The sequence below is a fragment of the Cheilinus undulatus genome, linkage group 7 (assembly GCF_018320785.1).
Source record: "Cheilinus undulatus linkage group 7, ASM1832078v1, whole genome shotgun sequence".
In the NCBI taxonomy this organism is placed as follows: domain Eukaryota; kingdom Metazoa; phylum Chordata; class Actinopteri; order Labriformes; family Labridae; genus Cheilinus; species Cheilinus undulatus.
In genome coordinates, this window is record NC_054871.1 from 37,695,398 (window position 1) to 37,710,362 (window position 14,965).

Sequence of the window (14,965 nt, forward strand, 5' to 3'; positions counted from 1 at the left end):
GATCTTCACTGAAGGTGGCACGCATCTTGTTCAGAGATGTTGAGTAGTTAACAGTGAAAACCTATATAGTCCACTTTTCCTAAAAGAAAATTCACAAGTAATTGATAAGGGAATCGATAAAAAATTTGAATCAAAATGAAGAATTGATAATGGCATTGATATCAATAAAAATCTTAACAATTCCCATCCCTATAAGTGAGCGTGTGGAGAATCTCATGATTGGAGCCTTGGTAAATGTTTCCGGAGATAAATAGTATTTTCATGACAATTTATTTAAAAGAACCAAAAATTCCTTCTAATCACCTGTAAGAGGAAATAGAACATTTGTGGGGAAAAAACCCAAGATAACCCACAAATTTAATATTTTTAAATGATAATTTACATTTTAAGTTTAAACAGTTGAGATTTTTGTGTGTTGAAAGGTCAAGAATTACACTAATAAAACATTTAAGGCACAAAGGACTTTTTAACAGCTAATATTGAATATTGATTTCCTTCAAGCACCACAAGCTTGAAGGAAATCATGACATTTTGTAGAAATGTGGTGTTTTTGTTGTTGTTTTTTAATATATTAGAGATGCAGCCCCCGTGTTTGCCTTTAATGTGAGAGCTACTAAGAAAACTTGAATGGGAAAGAGGGTGAAAGGTGGCATGCAGTCTTGGACAAAATTGATTTGGGTGGATCCTGGTCCATTTGTAGGCGGGTATTTTTGAAAATGGAGGTTTACAAAAATAATCTCGTCCACACTCTACATATTAATAACATCTTCATTCACATCAAAATGCACTGGTATGTGTTTTTAAGAGCGGGCCACATCATCAGTAGTCTGTCCTTCACAAAGTGGCTCTGTCAGAGACAGCAACAATGTCCTGTTGTGTGAACATTTTCTAGCTGTTCCTCTACAATGACCGTTTCATTTTCAAAGATGTCTCACCAACCCAAACTGGGTCTCAGTACCGCTGATGTAGGCAGTAGAGTTTGTGTCTTAAGACTACACGAATTCAGACCAGATTTTGGCCTGACTGCAACGTCACACCCCATTATCAAATGTGGATTATGAGAGTCAGGAATGACAAATGGTCTTGTTTTGCAACATAATAGACCAATCAACCAAAAAACGAGTCATCTGTATCGCCCCGCGGCCACAGTTTACAAGACTAACATGTAAAAATTTTTCTTGCATCATTGCTAGGGATGCCAATGTTATTGGCCTGAAATCAGTATCAGCATTAGATAATAGTTTTAAAAGGTAATTTCTGGTATCGGCAATTGATACTTGAATGTTTGCATAATGTGTGAAGCAGTGGTTTCTAGCCTGGGGTCCAGGCACCCCTAGGGAAGGGCGCCAAAGATCTCAGGGGGGGCACAGGGCTCTGTCTGCTCTGAGGTTGTCTAAATCAATTGTATTTTTTTAAAACATGATTTGAAACATAATGTACCATAGCATACTAGGGTCATACTTAAAGATACAAAAATAGAGAGGATCCTTTGATTTTTGGAGAAAAAAAAAAAAACGTTGACATTTTTGAGTAAAAAATAAAATTTTGATCCTCACAATACCTCTTATTGCCCATTTTGGTTCACTTTTTAAGATGGGTTTACACATTGTCTCAAAAACTACAAAAGTTGAAATTTCCTTTATTTTTCATATGATAAGTGAAAAATGTTGTATTGGATGAAGGCTTCAACACCTGCCTGGTTGTTGACTGTAAATGTTGCTGGGCAGTTTCAATGCTTATAATGGCTTCTAGCTTTATAAATCCCATAAGTACTGTTTGGATACACGAATGATGTATTGTAAGTGGTGATAAACCAAAGAAGCATTGAGGCAAATCCAAGGAAGACTATAATACCATGGCTTATTAATGAGAGTCAGTAGAAGAACACCCCTAGATAAAACCACAGTGCCATAGATGTTTGTAACTGGTTTATTGATTGGTACAGTGGCATCGTGGAGGAAGGTGCTGCTCCCTGATCCTAGCAGCATTTGGTGTGCTTTAATGTTAAAATGTTATAACTGATTGTACGTGGCTTCTACTGATTGTAGTTTACATAGAAAAGGGAAAAGCAGGTTTCTCTTTGACGGCTGCACCTTAGTTTTATAATGTGACCACCCTGCCTGTATGAATAAATAAGAATTGGACTAAGTGATGATATTGACAACAATATTAACAATATTTGATCCCTGCGCATCTGAGTTTGCTGCTGCTCTGACCTGGTCAGCTTTAGTCCTTCTTGGCATAAATTGTGCAAAAGAAAACCAGCTGTAGCAGAGAGATGATACATTTAGTAGTAGTGTTTAAATATTAGACCAGGGTTTCATGTAATTTTCACATGTAAATGATCGTGGCGTACCGCCATGCCCAAATAAAAGCCGCCATGCCTTCAGAATTATAATCTTTTTTATCAGATGTTAAAAATGTAAATTATACCGTATGAATTTCGCTTAGTTTAGTACTTCCCTGATTATAATCCGATGATTAGTGGTAAACTAGAGTAGTTATCTTCATCATCAACCGTATCACATGATGGAGATGAGATGCTAGCAATCTAAAAATATCTCGTTGTCGTAAAAACTCCTGTGGAACTTTAGTTTCTTTTCTGTTACAATACACGACTGGACAAAAAACAATAGCAATTGACTGTCAGGCGTTCATCTAATCCATGATATTTGCCTCACAGAGAGAGGAAGGAGAAGTGCGAGCTTCACAGTCACAGGGCGACAGGAGCAGTTGTGCTTGTGTGTCTGTGTGTGTGTGACAGAGAGTAGAGATAGTTTGTGTGTCCAAGCATTAACGAACTAACGTTAGCTTGTTGAATAACTGAGTGATAAATGTTTATAAGTTATCATAATATTAATAACTTTTATAGGCTGAGACTTACCTGAGGCTCCTCTGGGATAAAATAATTGCAAGAGGACGTAATAAAAGCAGAATCCCACTATAAGAGTCTTTCATTCAAATCATATCCCCAGGCTGTTGTTATTAGAATGGTCTTAAAGTGTTCATGTATGTTTGTAAGGGGGGAGGCAAAGTAAAAGCATAAAAAATATAATTTTAATTTTTTTGGAAAAAAAATCTATCCGTGTTTATCCTGTGGCATGTTCAAGTTATTTAATTTAACAGAACTAAAAAAAATGTTTTCTTTTAGTTTTAAGAATATAGACATTTAAACTCTAACATTATTATATATATCCATGTTCAATGGACCCCAATGTTTTTTTTTTTAATTTCTAAAAACATTAAGTGATAATTTTACTTTAAAAAAATCCGGGGGGTGGAAGGCAAAGCTCTCCCCCAGTGTTTCAAAAAATCTTGGAGGAAACCCTGAAGACTAAACATTTATATTTGGTACTGTTGTTCTGATCTAATAATATAAACCTGTAAAAATTGCTCAGTTTCAGTTGAGTGAACTGAAATCTTATTTTGAAATATCTGTCATAAAAACTGAAACTATTACTACTCACAGCAACTTGGGTCTCATGATGAGTTGAAGTGAAGCTTTGAGTTGGTTTGTCTTCCGTTATTTGTCCTCTAAAGAACGTTTTTCTCTCCTTTGCTCAGAGTGGCATCTTAGTGCACTGTCAGGTTCAGGCTTGTCACAGCTCCCAACCCTTAGGCCTGACTTAGATAATCTCCTGGCACATTTGTGCATTAGTAGATACTTCTGACAAGATGAGTGTGTGCTTGTGTAGAGTTTAGTAGCAGCAACAAGCTGTTAAAGATTTGTCTACCCGAGTACATGAAATGTATGTGTGAAACAGATATGCCACAGTGTGTGTTTGATCATTTTTCTCCACCACTGTTTGGGTGTGTTCGGTTGAAAGCTGACATATTTACGTCCAGTTCTTTGCAAAGGCAATCTTAATTCATTTACAATCACAGTCAGTTTAGAACTGAAGAATGAATATGCAAAGTGATTTATACTGTGACATCTGTAATATCCATTTGTTATAACAAAGCACACATTGTTTAAGGCTGATCTAAAAAAATGGAACATTACAGAAGGAGAGAAGTGAACTGAAGAGGTGTACAGATAAGATTGAATATAAAGAAAATGAGCATGATTGCTTTTTGAGTCACCCCTGAAGTTAACGCAAGAAATATGAACCAAGAACTTAAAGCTTACACATCAGAACTTTTTCTTAATGACATGAGTCATTTTTCCTGCAGAATCTAATTTAAAGGTGCAATAATTGTTAGATCTGTGTGTGACAAATCAAAACTATACTAAGGCTGGCCACACAACAAGATTTTAAGCCCAGTTTGAGGCCAGATTTGCCACTGACGATCATGGGGGCGTTTCCCAAGTGGGGACTCGTCTCAAGTGATTATTTGCCTGAATAATCCTCAAGTGTGTTGTGACAACACTATTATTTTACTGCTCCAAATAGCCTCATAGCCTTATGGACACTAAATATCAAATGTGTTTGATATTTGCGATTCTGGGTTGTAATTCCTCTGGCAATAAACCCACAACAACCAATGAGAGCAAGCAGACAGGGCAGCGTCACCAGCCGCATGTCACGTACTTTCACTGCTCACAGACTTAAACACAGCTGTATTTTCATTTCAGCCAGATTTTTATCCAGATTCTTTTCCTTGTTTTATGTTTTTGCTGCAGCTGTAATACACGCCAGGATCAGCTTATTGTGGAGGGACAGCAAAAGGTTATCAACAGACATCACGCAAGGTCATTGGCAGGTCAGAGTCGTCTAACAGTGGTTCCCAAACAGGAGGGGTGCCAAAGATCTCAGGGGGGATGCAGGGCCCGATCTGCTCTGACATTGCCAAACTTAGATGAACATATGCCATTGGGCCAAAACCTCGTACCTCCAAAATCCCCACTTTTCAGAAAATGAAAAAAAAAGCTGTATCTTTAAATTAATTTAACATTTAATGGTCATAGCTGGCATCTTTTTGAAACATATATATTGCTTTAGAATTTGTTAAAATCCACTGACATGTGTAAAGGTTAACTAAAAGTACTGCTATATATGAGAACAATTTAAAATCATGGAAAATGGTGATAGGAGGTTTTGGTCCAATGCCAGTGATGTTTACTTTTTTAATCTTGATTAGGAGCATAATGTATTATGGTGTATAAGGGCCACTGAAAAGATTTGAAGAATTAAGAGGATCCATTATTTTGTTAGCAAAAAAAAAAAAATGTTTTTTAAGAAAAATAAAAGAAAATTTTGAAATTGTAAAGTTGTATATTTACACCAAACAAACTCAGAATTTCAGACTTTAAAAAGTCATTAATTTACGTGGAAAAAAATGTGAAATTTCTCAGTTAATAAAGTCTTAAATTTTGACATTGATCGGAGAATCAAAAAATTCAAGTTTTAGAAATAATAAATCCACAACAGTAACAAGTCCAAATTTATCAGAAGCCAGACTGAAAATAGTTTTTTAATTTTTTACTTTTAGCTAGAGACCACCAGATTGGTGGTTTTATTCAGTCGGTGGGGGGTGGGGCTTTGAATTTGTCCCTATGTCTCTGGTCCCCGCATTTTTGAAAAATCATTTCAGATTTGAAAATCGTCTAGTGTGTTGCTGGCCTCAGTTGGATGAAAAAGGGGATTAGGGGTTACACATAGTTTTTGTATCCATCACTGATTTAAAAAATGCTTTGAATGTCATTTTATAGGATTAAAATCCTTTTTTCCATCAGCCCAAACTTAGAGGAATAAATTAGTGAATTACACCTAAATATTACCTTGGCACTATTCTTGAACCTCACTAGAGAATAAATGAAATAAATGCTGGATAAACTAAAACTAAAGATAATCAAAAGCAGGCACAACTTTCACAAGTATTGCTTTGTACATTCAATCTGACCAAGTAAAATGACAAGTCTGCTATGAAATATTTATTCAAATATCAAAGACAATCCTTCAAAAAGTTGTTTAAGGTAACTTTTTGAATGTTGTGTTAAAGTTCAAGATGGTTCAGAGAAAAGAAGGGTATTAGAGAATGTGTCATACTTTAATCTGGTTTGTATCTTTTTCTCAATGAAACATTCAAATAAAAAAAGTTAATGTAAATGTATTTTTCTTGGTAATCTTGGTAGGAAGTCATGCTCCTTTCAATGCCCCACTGGATCGAATGAAAATGATTGTTACGTTTTTGTCCACAAGTTTAAGGAAGCACAATGTGAGAAGGTTAGTGTTTGTGAGACAAATGCAACATGTGTAAAACTTTGTGAGTTTTTCATGCTTTACAGCCTTTTTTGAGTGAATCATGGCACACATGCTGTAGTGTTGGAGTTTCTCAAAATAAAAAGGATGCTTGACTTGAACTGATATTTGTCTGATCTTTTGTTGTTTGTGCTACATACAAACTATAAAATTCTATTTAAATCACTGCACAAATATGCAGGTGCATCTCAACAGATCTGAACATCATGAATAAGTTTTATTTCGTGATTTAATTCAAGAAGTGAAACTTGCATTTTCTTGATGCAGTTCATACAATGTGAAATATTGAAAGGCTTTAAAAATGTTCATGATTACAGCTTACAAAAATCCAACATCTCAAAATATTAGAATTTCACAAAACATCAGTCCAAAAAAGGAATTATAATACAGAAATGTTCACCAACTTTGTTTCCTGTGTATAGGCCTTGTGCCTTCTAAGTTCTCTTTTTGCAAGACTTTGAAAATAGACCTTGGTGAGTTTTGGAAAGCAATTTTTATTTTGCCACTCTGAGCCCATTTTACACATGCCACTTTCTGACAATTTTTGCAACTTTTTTAAAAGTTCTTTTTGCCCCCTTACCCCATTTCTCAGTTTCCTCTATTTTATTTTGTGGCGTTTGACATTTGTACACCATGCACATCATGGCCTAGTTTTAAAGTCTGATAGTATTTTCCTAATACATCAGTGTGTCCATCCACATTGTTAAGGTAATTCTGTTAAATGAAAAGGGTTTACATTTTGGAAAAAAAAGCTGTATTGTACTACAGCATAAATAAATGAAATTCCTGTTTTGTTGCTTTGATGAGAATAGTTATTATTCAGGTTAAAAATAAAACACGATTATCACAGCGTAACTTTACAATGGTCCATGATTTTGCTGACCTCCATGGGTCCCAAGTTTGGCTGGGCCCCAGAAAGCTCTCCCCTTTATCCCTCCTTAGGGACGGCCTTGATAGGGATCTATGAAAAATGTTTTTGATCATTTATGGATTAACAGACTCAGTGTTGTGGTTTTTATTCCATGCACCATTTTTAACCTTGGCCTGTGCCCTTCTTATGGTCCCTTCAGTGGCTGGCTTTTAACCAGTTTTTTGATGACGTACCTTTGTTTTGGATATTTCACTGATAAAACAATTAATTCAATAAAAGTTTTTTTTTTTTGTTTTTTTTTTTAACTTGTTTCAGAAGAGTGCCTTGGTTTTTATTTTCAACTTTTTAATGAGCATCCTGTGTTGAGCAAAATCATTCAGTCAGATCTATCGTATCAAACTAAAAAGGCATTTGACAATACAGCCTTCAGAGTTCCACATAGCACTGGACAAGACAGTTGGTGGTGTTTTATTTGTATTATTTTTATTTGATTGCTCTTTAGAGCCCTCTCAACCAACAATGTTGAGTTTGGTGCCACCCTGTGGCTGAATTTAGAACTACACCCACCATATTTCCAGTGTAAATTAAAGTCCTCACAGTAACTATAAACACTATTTTCTGCTCCTTGAGTTTCTTTGTTAAATTATTTCTTAATGTGAAAGTTTTCAGATTTTTTTTATTGTACCTAACTGTCTAATACCATGTACCAGTAAAGTCTTAAGAGTTTTCTGTCCCACCAAATCATAACAGACATTATCCTGGGGAATTCTCCCTAATGCACAAATATAGACTGAACTTTGTTTTTATTTTTTATGGCCAATCAGTACTTAGCCAGAAATATTAAAAAATAATCAATATTCATTTTTCCATTTCTCTAATCGTTCATGTAACCATACACTTCTTGTGTAAAGTTGCATGGTTTAAATCTATTATTTATTCGATATTTTTGTAATAATAGAAGTCAAGTGCACCACTAATTGGCCTTTAATTACTTGAACACATTTTCTGCATGTTAAGATGACTCCTGTAAATATCTTAATATTTACATGGAAAGAATAGAAACAAATTATTTTTACATGTTAGCTCCAGAAGATTTTATTTCCAACTTTTTCAGGTGAAAATCAGAATATTTGCAGAGATTTCTATATTTGGTATTGAATTCTGTTTGGATTTTGTTCCTGAGGTCAGATTTCTTGGAGTGCTCAGTGCTCCTGTACTGGAACAGAGACGTGTTCTAGATTTCTTAGCTCATCCAGATATCTATTTTCTCTGGTTGCCTGGTCGCTCTTCTACTGTGCTCCAAATCCTCCAGACATTTCCTACAATCAGCAAAGTGGCTGCTCCCCCAGTCCCTGCTATGGCTGTGACCACTACGGGTTTATTAGCAGCCACCTGAAGAGCACATTGGTCTGCTGTCTTGTATCAGGAAAAGACTGAGACATCAGCAGATCAGAAATAGCAGAGGAGAAACAGAGACAACATGATCTTAGTTTGGAGTAACACTGTGACCTCTCTGATGTCTGAATGGCTCCACACCGTCCAGACTGAAGAGGAAGTAGGCATTATCTCCTTTTATGTAGTTTCTGCTCTTCAGTCTGCTGTGGGTGATGAGCATACCCATCCTGTAGCCTGAGCCTGGGTAGTAATAGCTGCGGTCTGATGCAGTCAACCACCTCCTGGGATCGTCCCAGTAGTACTCAGAGCCTGAAAAAAAGAAAAATTCTCACTTAATGTTATGAACATATTTGCAACATTTTCAGCAAATTACTAAAACCTGATGAAGTATGTTCTCCTGTCATTATTATTTAAGAGGTGCTCCAGCACTCCTGAAATGGGTCTAAAATCATTTATTGTTCTGTCCTTTAAATACTAATTATTCTTATGTTCAAGTAAAAAAATCTCTCTTTTGTTAAAACTTGAAAATTAGTCCTTGTGGCTGCTTGGGGCTTCAGGTATATGGGCCTTTTTATGTTGTGACCTGCCACCCCTAGATAGGGGCATAACACAGCATTATTATTATGGTAATATGATAAATAAGTCTAACCCAGCATGCCAGATGGATGTGTTTCACACACCCATCAGGTAAACCACTCATACACAGTGTTTGGGAAAGGGCAAAGCCTTTGAAAAAACTCAGAGGGTGATTGGATGAACATTCTGTCTGTCACATCTTTACAGGCCAATCAGAGCAACAAAACACGTGACGAGCTGCACCCCTACCAAGGAGTAAACTCCATATAGAACTGCATAACGCGAACCATGGTGACTATAGACTTGTTAGTACACAACTTGTCATTTTTGAAAGGAAGACAACTCACTGCTGTTCTTTGTTCTCCTTTTAACAAAGAAATTTCATCAAGTTCTGATAAAACTGACGCTTAAGCAGCATCCACGCTAATGTCTTCCGCCATAACTGCACCGGTGCTGCTGCTTGCCTATGTCACGACCAGAAAGTACTGCCCATCGACACTGATTGGTCCTGTCCTGAGGAAAACTCAAATTTTACATAGTGTCATAGGAAAATGGAGAAAAGTGTATAGATAGATTTCTTCTTCGGGCTTCTTATAAAGATTTGTTTTGTTTTTGATTCACTAAAATGACCTTTAAATCTGTAGTTTGTTTTTTTTATTTCAGGTCCAAAATCAAAACACTTAATTCCAAGTTGAAGGAATAGCTCAAACCTTAATCAAAGTTCTTTTATAGAGGCTGATGTGAACATGTCAGGCTTACTCCCTGAACTTCCACTGGCAGTAATGTAAACACAAAAACTGTGTTGGCAGGAGCTTTATGAAATGGACTTCCATGGCCGAGCAGCTGCATGCAAGCCTCACATCACCACGGCCAAGCATCAGGTGGAGTAGCATAAAGCGCACTAGCACTGGACTGTGGAGCAGTGGAAACATGTTCTGACAAATCACACTTCTGTTTGGCAGTCAGATGGGCGTGTCAGGGTTTGCTTGATAAAATAATAATAATAACTTTATTTGTATTGCACCTTTAAAAAAAAAAGAGGTTTACAAAGTGCTCTGACAATAAACAGAATTACAATTACAAAGCATCAAACACAAACAGCAAAACATCACAAGAAAGACCAAACCTCCACAACAGGAGAACCCATGAAAAACTCATCCAGCAATGTAACATCATAAAAAACTAGCTGAACATTCTAAGCACAAAAATGATGTCAATTCAGGAAGACATCATAAAAACCCAGATATGTAAGACTTTGAAATAAAAGTGAAGACCAAGAATAAAAACCCAGAATAATCTAGACCAATCCAGGCAACACAGGCACCAACTACAAACAATTAAAACAACTAAAAACAATTAAAATGTGTCGCAATTAATAAGTCAGCATACAAAAATTAAAATTGTAGACAGTAAAAGATGTTATTAATGGTAATTATATTAGATGATGGAAGAACGTTACCTGCCTGGCTTCTTTTTGCCTACTGTGAAATTTGGTGGAGGAGGGATAATGTATGAGGATGATTATCAGGGTTTGGGCCCTTTGCCTCCACTGAAGAACAATCTTAATGCTTCCACATACTGAGACATTTAGGACAACACTATGCCTCCAGCTTTGTTGCAACAAATGGGTGAATGTCCTTTTCTATTCCATCATGATGGTGCCCCAGCGCACAAAGCAAGGACAGTAAAGACATAGTTTGCTGAGATCTGTGTGGTAGCCTGGCCTGCACTTAGCCCTGACCTCAACACCATCGAGCACCCTAGGGATGAACTGGAACTGGACGGCCAGGCCATGTTGACCAACATCAGTGCTTGTCCTCATAAATGCTTCACCAAACTGAATGAGACACAAATTTCCACAGAAACACTTCAAACTAGAAAAGCACTCTGAGAGCGCAGACCTCCACCATTAGCCCTATCTCCCAATAGTGAAGAATCCTTTAAAAAATTCCTGGATCAAGACGGTGATCCGGATCACTCCCAAAATCCAATCAGGTCTTCTGTCATAAGGAGGGGGTTTTGGGACGCAATTGCAGACCAAGGGTTTCTGAAAGTTATCCTAACAGGATAACCACTAAAATCACGAGCGATCAATGGGGAAGGGGAATGCTTATATGCAATAACTGAAAAGCTCCCTTTAAAATATAACCAAGAAACTAATCCACTGCTGCCATGCAGCTGACCATAAACTAAAACGTGTAGGGAGAAGGAGAAACTCTCCTAAAATAAAATACAAAAGCCACAAGGCTGGTATGAAAAGAGACACAAAAATGCTGAGTAAAGACATTCAGTACTGTCACACAGCTCTCTTGATACAGCTAGTAATAATATCAACAACAATCACCCAGAAAAGATTCTCAAAAGCTTAGCAAACTCTTCTTCTCATAAACACAAAGGAAAACACAAAGAGATGTCCTCACTATCTCTGGTGGTGAGATAATGAGTCAGCACAGAGTGCTGCAACCTAGGAGTATAAGCTTGCCACACCTGGCCACAATCAGTGGCAATCAGCTCCACACACCTGACACTGCACTGACTGATCACACTCAGTGAGTGACCAGAATAATCATCCTCACACCTCCTTATGCCATTTCTGACATTTCCTGAAAATTTCATCAAAATCCATCCATAACTTTTTGAGTTATGTTGCTAACAAACATACTAACAAACTAACTAACTAACAAACTAACAAACCCTGCTGATCACATAACCTCCTCGGAGGAAGTAAATATTGTGGAAAACTTTCCAAGAGGAGTGGAGGCTGTTATAGCTGAAAAAAGGGGGTCCAGTTCCATAGGAACTATGCAGACTGTAACCCTTTGTGATCGGTCTGCTTATATTGGGTGTTTGCCAGTCCATATTGTATGTGCTTTAGTGGGAGATAAACGGTGCATTTCTTCATCCATGTATCTCAGTGGCTGAACGAACATGAAAAATTACCCTGTCCCCTGCCTTAACTGACTCAGTGGCTGTACTTTCCATCTCTTTTGATGCCTACTTCCTTTACCTCTTTGCGATAAGTGCAGAACAATCAACTTCTGCTCAGTATTTGTCCGTTCCAAAATAATATGCTTGGTTTTAGTCTCCATCCTATATACAAACAACAGAGAACATGACATGACTGGAAACTGCCCTTATCACAAGCATTGTAATCGCACTGCTACTTGGCATTCTGGTGGAGTACTGTTGAGTTACACGGACACACCAGTTCACACGTATGTGGTGCTCACAGTGGTTTTGGCCACTACAGTGCAGCCATGGCACAGATTTGGCACAGGTATAGAGTAGTATAGACCAGGCTTATTACTGTAGCCGCACACACAGCCGCACAGAGCCAGACATTAAGGACTATCACATTGGACAACTGTTTAAACCATTTTTATTTTTCAGAGTTTTTGAAATCTTTCTCAAACAGACTGGAGAGACTTATAATCTGGTTTTCCCAATAACTTATCACTGGAAAACCAGGGAGTTTTTTTCTCAGGTAAGGGCATACATACGTCAAGATCTCAAGAAAAAAACCTGGATATTCTTTGCTTTAAAGGGGCAATGGAGTACAAAAAAATACAGGACCAAGTAGAGGATATTTGCTGAGGACCAATCCTCTACCTCTGCTACGTCCTCAGCAGTGTGCCCTAGGCTTTCAAAGATTTGTTTGTCGTTCTTCAGGTAGATATTTGTGAACATATCAGCAGTCACTTTGTCAGCTCTGCTGAGATCAGTCTTTAGCCCCTCTTTGGAGACCTAATACTCAAACTCTGTTATCTATGGACCTGGCTCGATCAGGCTGATACTGAAGACAGAAAAAGAAATACAAAATACAAACATAATCATGCAGGTTATTTTACTCATTATACACTGTGCAAAAAAATATGGGGTGTGGCTTCTTTCTGGTACCACCCTGCAGAGCTATTCAGGTTAATATTAGTGAGAGAGTGAGTCTTGCCAGCAATGTGGTGGCTGGTATGAGTAATACTCCTCTTTGTCAGTGGGTGGCAGTAGGGAGCGCAGTCATTACCTTTTTAATTTAAGACAACAGAATTAGTGATGCATGATAAATGTGGTGGTGACAAGAAGTGTGACAGCAATGGATAAATGTTTGAAAAGGGAAAATGAAGACTCTGACCAGGGTCCTAGCCAAAATTCTAACCCGGATGAGATGCCAAGAGTGAGTGGTGGTCAAAAGAAGCCAAAAGCAGTGAGTTGGAGGCAGTACAGCAAAATTTACAAGGGATGCAACATATTATCGGTCTGGTATTGGTATAGACAGATATAAACATTTCTGCTGATATTTATATCTAATATTTTTCATGTGTATTTCAGCATCAACTGTAAACTTTGAGAAAGAGAAACAGGCAAATTTAAAGAGAAAAAACACAAAGGTGTCTGAGAGAGCTCTCAAAGCTAGCTACTTAGTAGCTGAACTCATTAGCTGACACTAATGTGTCATTTTGTAAGATTTTTGGCTTGTGGTGTGCCTTGGGATTTTTCTTAATCTAAAAATGTGCCATGCCTGAAAAAAGGTTGAAAACACTGCTCTAAACAGTAAGTGTACACGCAAGAAGTTTCATGCTGTTCACACAGTTTATGGTCAGCGTTTTATTATGGACATAAATGGAACATCCATCGAACTGGAAGCAATGCATCTCTTGTTGAAAATTAGATTGAAAATCTATTTTTTTGTTTGTTAAAAAAAAAAAAAAAAAAAAAAAAAAAACGAATGAAACTGGCCTGGACAAAAATGATGGTACCCCTTGAAAAGATGTAATTTGACCAGAGGGACATGTTGAACTAATGTGTGTCCTGTTATTAGCTTCGCAGATGTCTTCAAACTTGTATCAGTCAGTTAAAGGGTGAAAAGCAGTCACTTTCTGAGCACACTGAACAAGGAACACAGAAAGCCAAGGAGACAGTTGTCCCAGGAGATTAGAAATAAAAAATGATGGACAAGCATGTTAAAGGTAAAGGCTGTATCTCAAAGCAGCTTGATGTTCCTTAATGTTCATATGCTGCCCAGTGTCAAAAAGCTTGGTCTCAGTCACAGGTCATGGGTCCTCCAACAGGATAATGACCTGAAACACAGGAATGCTAGTAACAAAACATTGGACTATTCTGAAGTGGCCTTTATGAGCCCTGATCTAAATCTGGTTGAACATCTGTGGAAGGAGCTGAAACATAGATAGTGCAGGACATTTTACATTAAGCAAGGCCAAGGTGCATATTACATGAAAGTTGTATTCTCTGGTACTCTGCCTGCTGAGTGGATGTATATATGCTGTTTTGCCAGAAATGTAAACCAGATTAACATATTTCAAACATAATGTAGTTTAATTTTTTCATAAAAATGATATTAAAGTATTGGTTGTGGTATTGGGCTGAGTTTGTGTTGAAAGGGTACTAACAGGAGTGGTTACATTAATGTTAATATTTTGCTGATTAAGTGAAAGGGAGAAAATGGTTTGACTGAAGACATATGACTGAAATTTACAAACTTTATATATTGACTTAAACTGGAATATACTCAGACTAACCTTTAAAAAATGAGTAAAATGGGACCAAAACTAATCAGCATTTTCTCCTAAAGACTGAGAATATCTCTGAAAAAGCTGTCAAAATTACCATAATTTCATAGAACATTTCGCTATTTCGTTTTCAGTCCATTTTCTTAGAGGTCTGCAGCGCCCCCTGCAGGATCATTTGGTGGACCTTGTGTTTGTTAAAAAACTGTGAAATCAGAATGAAAACCTCCGCATGTATTTAGTACGGATTTAAGACAGGGATGTCCAAACTAGGCCAGGGGGGCCAGATGCGGCCCACAGTCAACTTTTGTTATGCCCGCATTAGATTTTGAAAATTAAATGAAATATGTTCCACATTTGAACATGAAGTATTTATCGTGCTTCTTACTTTCAGCAGGAGG